The 12627-nt window shown below is 53.1% G+C and overlaps 1 protein-coding gene across 1 annotated transcript in view; it reads left to right on the plus strand.

Moving 5' to 3' along the window:
- LZTR1 (leucine zipper like post translational regulator 1) overlaps positions 1–12627 on the plus strand; it is a 258107-nt gene that overhangs the window by 85177 nt on the left and 160303 nt on the right. The gene's annotated exons all lie outside the window — the stretch shown is intronic.

The following is a 12627-nucleotide window of genomic DNA, read 5'->3' on the forward strand; positions in this document are numbered from 1 at the left end:
CGCTGTGGCCTAATGGGTTCTTTGGTCTGTTAGCGTCTCCTTTGGTCGCCCTCGGCCCGACTCCCGCCTCTTAATTATTGTTTTCGGGCTGGTGTCTCGCAGCCGGGACCTCTGGGTCCAGCGGGCCTAGTCAGACCCAAGTCTAATCTTGGTCCAGCGCTTCTCCGGGGGTCCAGCTCGTCCATTGGCTATTCGTCCCCAGGGCTCTCTGTGAGAGGGGTCTCACGTGCCGGTGGGCGGGGCTGTGACGTGCCCCTGCCCCGGGCGGCTGCCCGTCCTTCGCACCTTTTTCCTGTCTAGGGCCGCCCGTCTTCGGTCCTGCCAGGGTTTCTCTCCCGTGCTCCCCCCTCCATGCATCTGCAGCAAGCCTCATCCCGGGTTTGGTGTGTTTTTGCGGTACCTAAGCTCTCCTGTCCCTCTGCCCCTGTACTGCCTGCTCGGTCAAAGCTTCTGTCTTCTTAGGCGCGGTCCTGGTTCCTAAAGGGTTTCCCTTGCCCGGAGCCCTCTATTTCATCTCCTTTCTCATGTGTCGTCACTTGCTCTTCGGCCTGGTCCGTCCACATCCTGTCGGGGCTAACTTGCCCACAGCATTCGGGCCCAGGTTGTTGCCTCTATGGTTCAGCAGCGTTGGTGGGGTGACCTCAAGGAGCTTCCCCGCTGGGTGGCCTCCGTTTTCGCTGCTGGGGTTCGCTACTCCGCACGGACTGCTGGCTTGGCCAGTATTCCGGGTTCCCGCCTTAGTTGCCCTCTTTCCCTTTCGCACTTTCTCACCCCTGTGGCGGCACTCTTGGGGCTCTTTTCCAGAAGCTGGGGTTGATGCCGTCTACTGTGGATGACTCCGTCCCTTCCGGCATCCCTCTTCTTTCCCATCTCCTACCTGCATCTCTCCCACGCGTGGGACAGTTCCTCTGCGCCCGGATGGGAGTTTAGGACTCCTGCTGCCATGGTCGTCGTGTGTTTCTTTCTCTCATTTTACTGGTGGTGGGTCGTCCCCTGTCCAGGACGCTGTTTCCCGTACCGCTTCCGCCCAGCCGCTGCTAACTTCCAGCTTCCCGAGCCCAAGCGTGATGCCTTCCGTCCCGTGCTGTGGTCTCTCCATTTACCTCTTATGGTACGAGTGTACCTGCTGCCGAGTTGATAGAGCGCCACACGGTGGCTCTGGTGCATTAGGCCAGGTCTGCCTTCCCGGTTACACTAGCATCGGCTACTCACTCTCAGGGAATTGTGCAGCTAATGTCCCTCCCCGCGGCCTCACTCTGTAATGGGCATTCGCAATTCCCGGTTCTTGGTTTGGCCGTCTACCATCCATCCTCTCTCTCTCGTTCTCTCTTGGTTTGGTGAAGCTTCAGCCCTCTCTTTTCCCTGGAGTCTCCTGGTGGCCGTCACTTGGCAAGCCTCTCGGGCTTCATGTGTCGTTTAAACCCCGGTGCCTCTTCTCCCTGGTCGTCGCTCCCTCGCTGTCCTTCGCCTTTCTCCCAGTGCATCACCTCTCCTCCTCGGTGGCGGTTTCTGGCTTCCCGGTGGGGGCGACGGTTGGTGGTCGTCCCTCCTGTTCGGTCGATGCACCGCCTCTCGTCTCTCTTCTGGACTCCGGGCCTTGTTTCGCACCTTTCGTGCGAGATGGTGAGTCCTCCCATTGGGACCGGCGGCTTTTTAATTTCCTGGTCCGTCCCTCGTGACACTTGGCCGACTATGGGCAGTCGTTCCCGCTTGCGGCTTCTTTCTGCTTTCGCTGGGGTAGTCTGCCTGCCGCTCTTCGGCGATCTAGGTACGCTTCTGGCTCTCCACCCGGCAATGCGGCCGCGCGCCACTGACTCGCGGCCCAGGCTCCCGTCGGCTTCTTCCCGGCCGAAGGTTGCCTCCTCCAAGTTCTCTCACCCGCGTCTTTTCTCGCAAGCCCATGCTGCCCGATGCACTGTGTCAATCTGGCCCTGGGTTCAAGCTTGTCAGGGCTTTCCTGTTTCCCCACTTTCGCCTCAGCTGGTCTTGCGCCGCTGGTCTCCGCAGGCGATTCTCTTTGTGCGCGTGCCCTGCTTGCTGAGGCTGCTCGGGCGCGCTGCTGGACCACGGTCAGCTCCTGCTGGCCGCGATCAGCTTGTATACTGCTCCGCCTCAATCGTTCCCTGTGTGAATGCAAAAATACCCTCTCCTTTCTTTTTTTTTTTACATACCTCCTTCTCTGCTCGCGCTCATGCACACCACAGCATCCACTCCTGAGCACAGTTGTGACACAGTTCCTCTCTCCTTGGTGGGTCTGCGCTTATTGTCAGATTTGCTCACCTCAGTGATCTCCCACAGTCTGGATCACACCTCCTGTTCGTCGGAAGCTGGGGAGGTTTGGGGGGCCCGGCCGCCCTCTCCTCCGGATTCCCCGGGCCTATGTGTTGCAGTTGTCTATGCGTCGCTTGTCAACTGTGTGACAGCTCACCCTGGGCTACTTCCCAGGGGGCCTCCTCGAGGCCTTCTTTTCCTCACCCGACCTTCCTCCTGTGTCTGATAACGCTTGTGCTCTTCGTCCCACCGCAGCACCCTCTCGCTCAGCTCCTTGTCTCTTGTGCCAGTCTCCACACACTCTCTGCTCTGGTCCTTCCCTCTGACTGGAGAGAGCTCCTTTCAAACCCAGGTGCGCCTGCTTAGCCGGCTTCATTGGCTTCAGGTGTCTACATGACCTGTCTGGCCTTTGGTTCTAGCAAGGTTGTCCGGACTACTCTGAGTGGCAGCACCTGCTCTGTCATCGAGGACCCAGAAAACACTCACCTGTGACCGTCATATTTCCTCTACCCACCCTGCACCCCACGTGGCGGGGTCTGTCCCCAAAGTTCACAATCAGATTTCTCAGTCAAGGTAACTCAAGGGCTTGAGCGCTTCAGCATGGGCGAAACGGGTTCTGACTCTTCCGCTCAAGCTCTCACTACGACACAGACACACCGGGTGCTTACTTTGGCCATCCATTCTTCACTGACGCGAATGGCTGCTGAATGGCTTGTGGCAACGCATCTTGTCTTTCTGCAGCTGTAACCAAATCTTAGAAAGCGCACAGTACCGTTTTGTATGGGTCCCTAGGTAATGTCTAACTGCAGTTTACCATTTGTGGCTGGCTTGTGTCAGTGCTCAGCTCGAGGACTGTAACCCAATTGTGGTGTAGCATTCCGGGGCTCGGGCGGCGCCTTTCCTCTTGGGGGGACTGGAGTTGGGCCAAGCCCTTGCACGTCGCAAACATGCAGCATGGGTTCACTGCTACGTCTACACTGCACTGTAAGTCAGGGATTTGGGTTCAGTCGCAATGACCTGGGTTTGAGCATCAGGGCTTGCACATCTACGACTGATGAGTCGCCACACGTACGAATTTTCAAACCTGACTCAAGCCTAGGCATTCTGGGGGTCCCACAAGCCATGCGACTCACAGTGACATCTCCCCCAGACCTTACACATCCGAACTCAAGAGCATCCCTATGCGACTCCATGTGGCTGCTCTAGCCTTTGACCTGTGGCAGCTGTGGGAAAACCGTAAATGCCCTGGGCACTGATGGACTCATAGTATCCAGTTTGCTCTCGCTCAGGCGCCATGGCCCTATAAACTTACATATAGTTCATGCAAGGCCCTGTGGACCAATGAGATCACCCTTTATGTCACTGGTTGCACTGGGCAGTCTGCATGCAGGTTTTTTTTGCGCCATCGGGGTCTACATTTGGACAGGCTCGACAACTCATTCCACCCACGACGTTCTCCTATAATGGATTACTGACCTCGTCACGTTATTCTCTGGGGGGCCCGCAGCTACCTCCTTTGCTTTGGCTTCATGAACCGTCATCCCTTTAGAGTTCTGCCAAAGAACAATTTTTCACTCTTAGGGGGTGTACGCATGTTTGTTTTTGGCAGAACTGCAATCCGTCGGAGATTTACAGACCCTTTGGCATGCCACATCCTTGCTGTTGACAGGCCAATAGGGTGCGTCATTCCCTGGGTGACTTATGCAGCGAGAGTCTGCAATTCTACACCTAGCCAGCACAGTGCACCGCACTAGCAAGGCTAGACTGGATGACCTGGCCAGCACAGTCGGATGCTTTACTCTCACTTTTTGGAGGTGCTGGCCCAATGGCAGAGGGCTCAAAAAGTAACCTTTACATATCTGGTGGGGGGGTCGGGTGGGCTCATTGCTTTGGGACAGGGGGTTTCCGAGCTTGGGGACGGTGTAGGGTTATTGCCATGCATGTATTTGATGCTGCTAACCACTTGTGCAAGGTGGAGAGGGGTTCACGTATGGGATTGGTGTAAGGGAGTGAATTATAGACACCATCACATGATACGCGTGGGGACTCAGGAGGTTTATCTCAGCCACTCCTGGCTCCCGGCGGACATCCACACCAATCATCCCGCCGGGCTGTATCTTCTCCCCACGACGAGGGCACGCGGGCATGCTGGCGTGGGCTGCTTAGTTGGGGCTTGGCCTGCTTTGCGCCGTGGCGTTGGTCTTACGCTGGGGGGCGTCGCTGAAGGTCCTTTCCACCTTGGATATTCTGTGCTCCTCTTCGCTTCTTCCCTCCATACTGTGACCTCTCCCTCCATTTCCACGTGGTTATTCATCATCAGTCGAGGCATGCAGAGAGCTTACTCACGCTCTGACCCCCTTCGCAGGATGAGCCTCTCGCCCCCCGCAGAGTGCTGTCGATACCGCAGGGTCGCTGATTTCTTGCCGATGGCCGATGGCCTCCATCACTGGAGTCACGATCTGATTCTGTTGGCCAGGTTGATCCCAGCTCTCAGCTGTCGTGGGTGCTTTCTGGCTGCGTGTGCACTTATGCACTGACTACTGCTGTCTAGTCCATTGGTGGGTAAATGCTTCACACTCATGCCTTCACCAGCCCAGTTGATGTGGCAGTCCATAGGGTGCTGTAAGGCCTTTCCGACGGGATTTCCGTCTGCCAGAACACCACCCTTTCTACACCCACTACACAGTGTACATGTACAATTGTCTTTTGGCAAATCTCTTATCTGGTACAAGGTCTAGCCAAAGCAAGGCAGGTTAGCAGGGCCCCGCCAATAACTGTGAGAGAGTACTCCTTTATGACCTGTCGTTTGGTGACTAAGTGTCGCGCCTGTCCATGCGATGTAGCTCGATTGCAACAACCTGTCACTAAAGACTTTCCCGTGCAAACTACATGAACCTATCATCTGTGTTCCCAGAGGGCCTGCATCTATAGAGTCTTTACCAGTTTATAGCTTGCTCATCTCCTTGAAGGGAAGCACTGTGAGTACAATGGTCCATCAGTGGCCAGGTGAGTTTTAAGTTTTCCAAGTGACAGGTTCAAGGCGCTAGAGCACCCACAGTTTTGGAGGGCAAATGGCAATCTTCGTAATGATTCTGTGATTTGTAAGTCTGGATATGTGTGTTTCATCTTGGAGTTGCATGGCTGGTGAGTGTGACCTCCAGAATCCTAAGGCTTGAAGCTCAAGGTTGAAATTCTTAACGTAGGTGTTAACAATCAGTGTAGATGTTCAGAGCTCCTGGCTTCTCACACCCAGCGAGGCTGCTTGATCGATAAGTGGACTGTCTGGCAGTCAGAGAGCGTAGCATGTTTAAACCTATGGCTTGGCTATGTTAGCTGACTTGGGCTTCGGCCAAGCTGCCGAGTCCCCCAAGGGGAAAGGCTGGCAGCGACAGCCTGAATGGTCTCCATTTTACAGTCCTGGGAGCGCTGAGTCAGATGTACACGGAAGCAGTCACAAATTGTTTAGCTGCAGTTAGGACATGACCTTAGGGACCATCAAGTTGTGCTTTTTCCTTAATGAGTTTGGTACAGCTCAGAATAAGAACATAGAGTGTTTTACGTTTGCACTAAGGGGCGATTGCAGCAGCGAATGTTTTAGGATTGGAGGATATGAGAAGGTAAGCGACGCTGTTGTTGCTGATTTTCTAGTGAGAAGTTGTGAGCGGGAAGAGTCAGAACTGGGTTTTCCATCTGAATTAGCCTTATTTACCTTACCTGATGAACTTATTTATTATTTTGTGACAGACCCCGGAAGAAGATGGGGTGCAATGAGCTGGTAAGGGCAAATAACCAGGACAGGGTGATGTAGTTTTTTCTAGTGAGGCGAGAGAGGTCTGCACTAGAGTAGTCAAGGACTTTGCTTAGAAGCCAAGTGTAGGGAGAAGGCTGATTAAGAACCCTGGCCATCAAGGCGGCTAAGTCAGGGCACCTGGGGTGTTAAAGGAGCTGCTTCAGTGAAGAGGTGAAGGACAGAGCAGAGAAGGTGTGTGTGAGGAGCTGGAGCAAGAGACGCGAGTGAGACTGAGAGGGGTGCTGCTGGAGGACTAGGAGCACAAGCGTTATCAGACACAGGAGGAAGGTCTGTGGTGAGGATAAAGAAGGCCTCGAGGAGCTTGGGAAGTAGCCCAGAGTTGTAGCTGTCACACAGCTGTACAAGGAGAGCTATAGACATGCAAATCATAGGCCTGGTTGGAATCGGAGTAGAGGGCGGGCCTGGGTTCCCCCCAATCCAGCTCCTGATCAGAACAGGAGGAGTGATCCAGACTGTGGGGAGATCACTGAGTGAAGCAAATCTGACAATAAGCGCAGAACCCACCAAGGTAGAGGAGAACTTTGTCACGAGACTGGTGGTCAGGAGTGGGATCTTGGTGTGAACAGGCAGCAGAAGAAGGGGTGATTTAAAATAAAAAGAAGGAAAAGGTAGAGGTTAGTTGTTTTTCATTGCACACATGGAAGACATTAGTGCGGCAGTATCAAGCGTACGCGGCCGCAGGAGGCTACCGTGTCCAGGCACGCTCCACAGAAGCAGTGCGGGATGCAGCAAGAGACTAATGCCTGCTGGATGGCCGAGGCTTTCAAGACCGAGCTATGTTGCGCGAGACTGGTAAACCAGTAAAGAGGCTTAGCGAGAGCTGAACAATGGCATGATTGGACCAGTTCATTCGGGCAAGCATTGGGCTGCAGGAAAAGGCGGGAGGATAGATGTAGAGGCAGTACCTTCTGGCCTGTGTCGAGAGAAGCCCTACGGGAGGCTGCTCGAATCAGTGGTCTGGCATCCTTGCCTCATTCCTGTGTGGAGAGAGCCAGAAGCTTACTAGTGATCTGCCTGAAGAGCCTGCAGCGAGACTACCCAGGCTGAAAGAGAGAGCTGGCAATTGGGTAAGACTGCGAGTGCGGGCCAGTGGTTCGACGATGGAGTGCCAGGAAATAAAGACGTCGCGCGGTCAATTGGGACCTCATCCATCGTGCACGAAGGTGGTGTGCGAAAGAATTCGGAGTGCAGAAGAGATATAGAGGTCTGGTCATTTCGACGATAATGGAGGGGACTGACCAGACATTCGACTGGGTAGCCAGAAAGAATCTCAGCTATGAGTGAGGATGGTTGCACGGTAAAAGCGAAGGACGCGAGGAGGACCTGACATGGTTAGGAAGAGGACGCCTGGGTTAAACGACAGCATTAAGCGTAGAGCTCAAGTGCGGGGCACAGGAAGCCAGTGGAAAGAGAGGGTGGGTGTCTGAGGGACCAGAAGCCACGAAGAGTCAGAGCACTGAGAGAAAAGAGTTGGGGATTTTGCTGCCAACAAGAGATCGGGATGCTAAGGCCTACAGATTTTGCTTGCGGGAGTGGGAAATATAGCTGCACAATGTCAATGTGAGGAGCTATGCAGTGTAGTACCTGGAACTGGCAGACCCATGCCCTAATTCACCTAATACTTTGGGGTCTCAACCACATATGTTAGCCGACGAGTAAGGTAATGGGGTAGGAGACAATAGGGTGGGTGGTTGGAGAGTGCTATCAGCGCTTGTCTCGGAAGCTTGTGAAGTGTGAGTGCTTGGCCTGGGGCTGAGGACGGGATAACAGCGTGGTGGGACAGGGTGTGGTTATCTACGCACAGCACAGTAAATTGAGAATTGAAGGAACATAGAGGAGCAGCGAGTGGTAGTCCTAAAACTCCCATACGACCGTGCGCATAGGGAGGGATTCCCAGCTTTGGAGATTATTGGTCCAATAGGAGGATGGAGAAGAGGGGAATCGAGTTACTGAAGGCAGTCCAAGTAAGCTGTCAAGCCCCCAGTGTCTGCTGAATAGTCCGATGTATTTCGCGGGAGCAGGGTAGAAGAGGTCGGAAAGGGAGAAGAGGGCATCTAGCCTTGGAACCGAGATAGCTGGGCAACAAGAGGGTGCGCGTCGTCGTAGGTAGGCGAAGCGGCCGACAGCGTGAAAGGAGGCAGCCCAGGAGGGATGAAGCTCCTGAGTCTGACCCCTGAACGATTTGACCGTAAGGGCAATGAGACTGGGCCCTAGAAAAGTCTTGGGCAGATTAGCGGGACGGAAATTTGACGGGACAGGCCGAAGACAAGGTACGACAACATTAGGAAGGGTGATGAAATAGATGGGTCCCGTGGAAGGGAGAACCAGAACCAGGACACTCTTCATAATGAGAAGAATCTTATACCGTAGTGCATAGTACAGGGGCATGAAGGTACAGCAGATCTTAGTACCTCAAAACACCAGAACGCTGTATTAAGTCTTGCTCATAGTCAATCTATTTGGGGACACTTGGGTAAGAAGAAGCTGGCAGGAGTCCTACGACGGTTTTCTGGCCGGAGTAATGAGGATGCGAAGTATGTGCGATCCTGCCCGGTGTGGCGGACAGTCCCGTCCCCACCTGAGGCACCTTTAGTACCTTCCCATCATAGAGGGGCCTTGAGCGAATAGCCCTGGAGCTAGTGGGACCCTGGAGAAGATGGCTCGGGGCCCAATATACTGTGTTTTGTGGATATGCTAGCGTACAGAAGTTGTGCCTCTGCGGAACACAGCCTCTAAACAATAACTAAGGAGTTGGTGGGGGATCTTTGCCGAGTGGGGTACAAGGAGATATTAACAGACCAAGGAACCCCATTATGTCAAGCCAATGAAGAACTCTGTACATGCTCCATACATACCCTGAGAACTAGTTAACATCTGCACACTGATGGTTGGTAGAAAGGTTAATCGAAACCCTCAAGGCTATGATAAGGAAGGTGGTAAGTCGGGACAGGAAGGACTGGGACACCCTACTGCCCTACCTTATGTTATGCTATGGGGGGGTACCTAGGCCTCAATGGGTTTTCCCCCTTCGAGTTATTATATCGGAGTCACCCGGTGCATACTAGAGAATTCCGCCAAGAAGAGATTAGGAGAGAACCAATGAGGGAAAATATAATAGAAAGGTAATACAGATGCGAGATCGGATAGCCCATGCACCTATTGTATGGAACATTGGAAAAGGCCCAGGAGCCCAGAGAACCTATTACAATCGCCAGGGCTAAAGTCCGACAGTTCCAACCAGGGGATCGGCGAGTGGTTCGGTATCCCGACAGAAAAAGAGCTTCTGGCCCAATGGCAGGGCTAGGGCTGTGTGGATCTGGGGAAGTGAGCTACAAGGTGCGGCATCACAGGGCGCCGAAAGGAACGACAAGAAAATTGTGAACAATCAGACTGCCGAGCCGGTCGTGCGCTCACAAATGAGTGCAAAGAAAGACTGACCCAGGAAACACTTCAACAGGTGAGTGCCTCAGTTAAACGACGCGAAGAATGAGGTTCTGAGATGATTTTCCGGAACAAGATGTGTTTCGACAAAACCAGGTCGAAACCAAGCATATCACCGATTGTCACGAACCTAGGCCAGAATAACAATGAGGGCTATCGATGCCAGCGGCCAAAGGGAGAAATAAAAGCAGAAGTAAAATGCTGGAGTTGGGGAATCGAAGATCTGGCACAGTCAGTGGCTGCGAGCCCAGTGGCTGGGCCCAAACCTGAGGAGCAAGTGGTTTGCAGACGATCCGGACTAGATATGAAGTATCCCAGTTCTGATGCGTACCCATGCTCAGCATAGATGAGCTATGGACCGTCTGGGTAGGCCGGCTTGACTACCAGACTTGACATAGGGATGTGGCAGATTCCCTTGGCAGGAAGACGAAGAGAAAAACGGAAGGTTCTCTACACAAGAGGTCTTTTCAATGATACTGTCCTCCTTTTGGACTACATGGGCCCCAGCTACTTTCGAGCGCCTCAGGGACCAGCTATTATGCCACATAACAGTTATGCTGGGCCTACTTGGACGAAGTGGTTACATACCCCAGACTGGAAACCTGGAAGTGGAGGCAGTCTTGATACCTTCAGGCGAGCTTGGCCTTACAGACAAACTGCAGTGAGCGTGAGGGTTTACGGAGGCAGATATTCTGTCTGCCTTGTGGGAAAAGGTCTGGTAAACCAAGTGAACAAGTTGGAGGCCACCAATATGGCGGATGTCGCAAAAGTCGGGAATTCTAGGTGTAGTGTGGTATTACGAGAGTTTATCCCCACTTTGCAAAAGGCAAGCCCCTGACGACTGTGAAGCCGTGCTGATGGTGTAAGGTGGTATTGTACGCAGAGGAGGAGCATCACAGACGAAGACTGCTCGCAAACTGTACGAATAGCTTCTGATTTCACCAAGAATTTCGGAGACAGTGCATGAAGTACGGGTGAGGAGCCAGTTTCGAGGTGGGGGAGGAGGAACACCAAGGTGTATCTCAGTAGGAAACTCCTCCGAGGGAACAAACATATGTAGTGGTGGATGAGGGAGTGCTTTGACAAATGGGCCATGGAGCGTGTGCTACTCCTTGCTCGCGCAGAGGTCTCGTGACCGACCATGCTCCTGCAATGGATGCAGCGGAAAAGGAGAAGAAACACAGGGTGACAGGTGTTCTATCCGACCTGCACTGCACACAGAGTCACGAAGTGCACGGATGGATTGTGCGATGGTGGTGAACTGTTGGCATCCCAAGCTGCCAACCCCTTGGTGTGAGCAGGAGGGAGGATGTGTGACAGACAGGCAGTGGGTGCAGGAGTCGGTGAGAGGCAAATATACTGGTCACTGGGTGAGTAGTTTCTGTTTCTAGATGACCAGAGCAGGGGTGCGCACTAGAGTAGTCAGGAACTTGCTAGAACAATTAGGGAGCAGGGAGTTAGAGCACTGTAGCATCAATAGCAGGTAATCAGGGCACTGGGTTTAAGGAGCTCTCTCCGTCAGATGGGAAGAGCCAGAGGAGAGGAGGTGTGGTGTGAGGAGCTGGGGAGAAGGACACAAGGAGTTAAGATGGGGGTGGCTGCTGGAGGACTAAGAGCAAAGCGTTATCAGACCACTAGGAGAAGTTCAGTGTGAGGATAAGAGGTCGGAGGAGGCCTGGGGAAGTAGCCAAGGAGGTGTAGCTGTCACACGCTGTTAGCAAGGGCCTATAGACATTGCATATCCAAGGGCCTGGGTGGACCTGGAGTGAGAGGGTGGCGGGTTCCCTAATACTCCCAAGAATGCTGATCAGACACAGGAGGAGTTGATCCGACTGTGGGGAAGTCACTGAGGTGAGCAAATGCCAATGAGCGCAGGACCCACCAAGGTAGAGAGAGTTTGTCAAGCCTTAATAACTTAGTTGAAAACCTGGAGTGAGTACTGGTCGAGAGTCGCTCCGAAGGATAGTCAGGTAAGGAGAGAGATGTCTCGGAGGTTTTAACCTGAAATGGGGCACTTTTTTGCCGGTGATGGTGATAACAACAGATCATGTTAGGAGTTCTCATATCTAGTAGGAACATTACAGGAGTCTTCAGCGATGGCTGGCAGAAGATTGACTGGGCAGAGAGAAGGCAGAATGAGGTTGCACGAGTAATGTGAGGATCTAGTCCCTGAGCAGACATGAACGATAGGGAAGGAGGAGTCTCGAGAGCTGCCTTGGGGAAGTAGCCCAGGGAGGTGTAGCTGTCACACAGCTGTTACAAGAGGCACTATAGACATCTGCAAATCCATAGGGCCCTGGGTTGGAACCCGGAGTAGAGGGTGGGCGCGGGTTCCCCCCAAACTTCCCAACTCCTGATCAGACACAGGAGGAGTTGATCCAGACTGTGGGGGAGATCACTGAGGTGAGCAAATCTGCCAATAAGCGCAGGACCCACCAAGGTAGAGGAGGAACTTTGTCACACTTTATATAACTTATTTGAAAACCTGGAGTGAGGTACTGAGTCAGAGTCCCTGAGAGATGAGTCAGGTAAAGGAGGAGATGTCTCTGGAGGTTTCTTAACTCTAATGGGAGCCTTTTTTCCGGGTGAGGTGGTGAGAACAACAGATCATTTTGAGGAGTTACTCAATTCTTAGGTAGGAGACCTATTACCAGGAGTCTTCAGGATGGCTGCAAGAAGATTGACTGGGCAGAAGAACCAGGAATGAGGGCTCTCTAACATCTTAATGTGTGAGGAACTTGAGTCCCTAGGCAGACAAACATCAGGGAAGGGAGCATTCCTGAGAGGCTGGGGCTTACTGGTATAGAGAGCAGCATAGTCAGATTTGGGCACGCTAATAGAATGATGGGGTAATGGGTTCTTTATCTAAAATGTCCTTGAGGTAGGGTTCTGCCACATCACTAATCCCTGTGGTCAGGGTCTGGAGTTGCCAGTGGGGGATGGAAAGGAAGGAGGGAGCAGAACAGTAAAAAGGAGGATTTCAGCCAAAATCTCACAGGGTTAGCAGCCAAAATCCTCTGAGCAAAACTGTTACGAAGTTCATTGTAGCACAAAAGCAACAAGACCGGTGCTGTAATACTGTTCTGGGTTTACATGTGATGATC

Source organism: Chelonoidis abingdonii, chromosome 4 (genome assembly GCF_003597395.2).
Source record: "Chelonoidis abingdonii isolate Lonesome George chromosome 4, CheloAbing_2.0, whole genome shotgun sequence".
Taxonomy (NCBI): domain Eukaryota; kingdom Metazoa; phylum Chordata; order Testudines; family Testudinidae; genus Chelonoidis; species Chelonoidis abingdonii.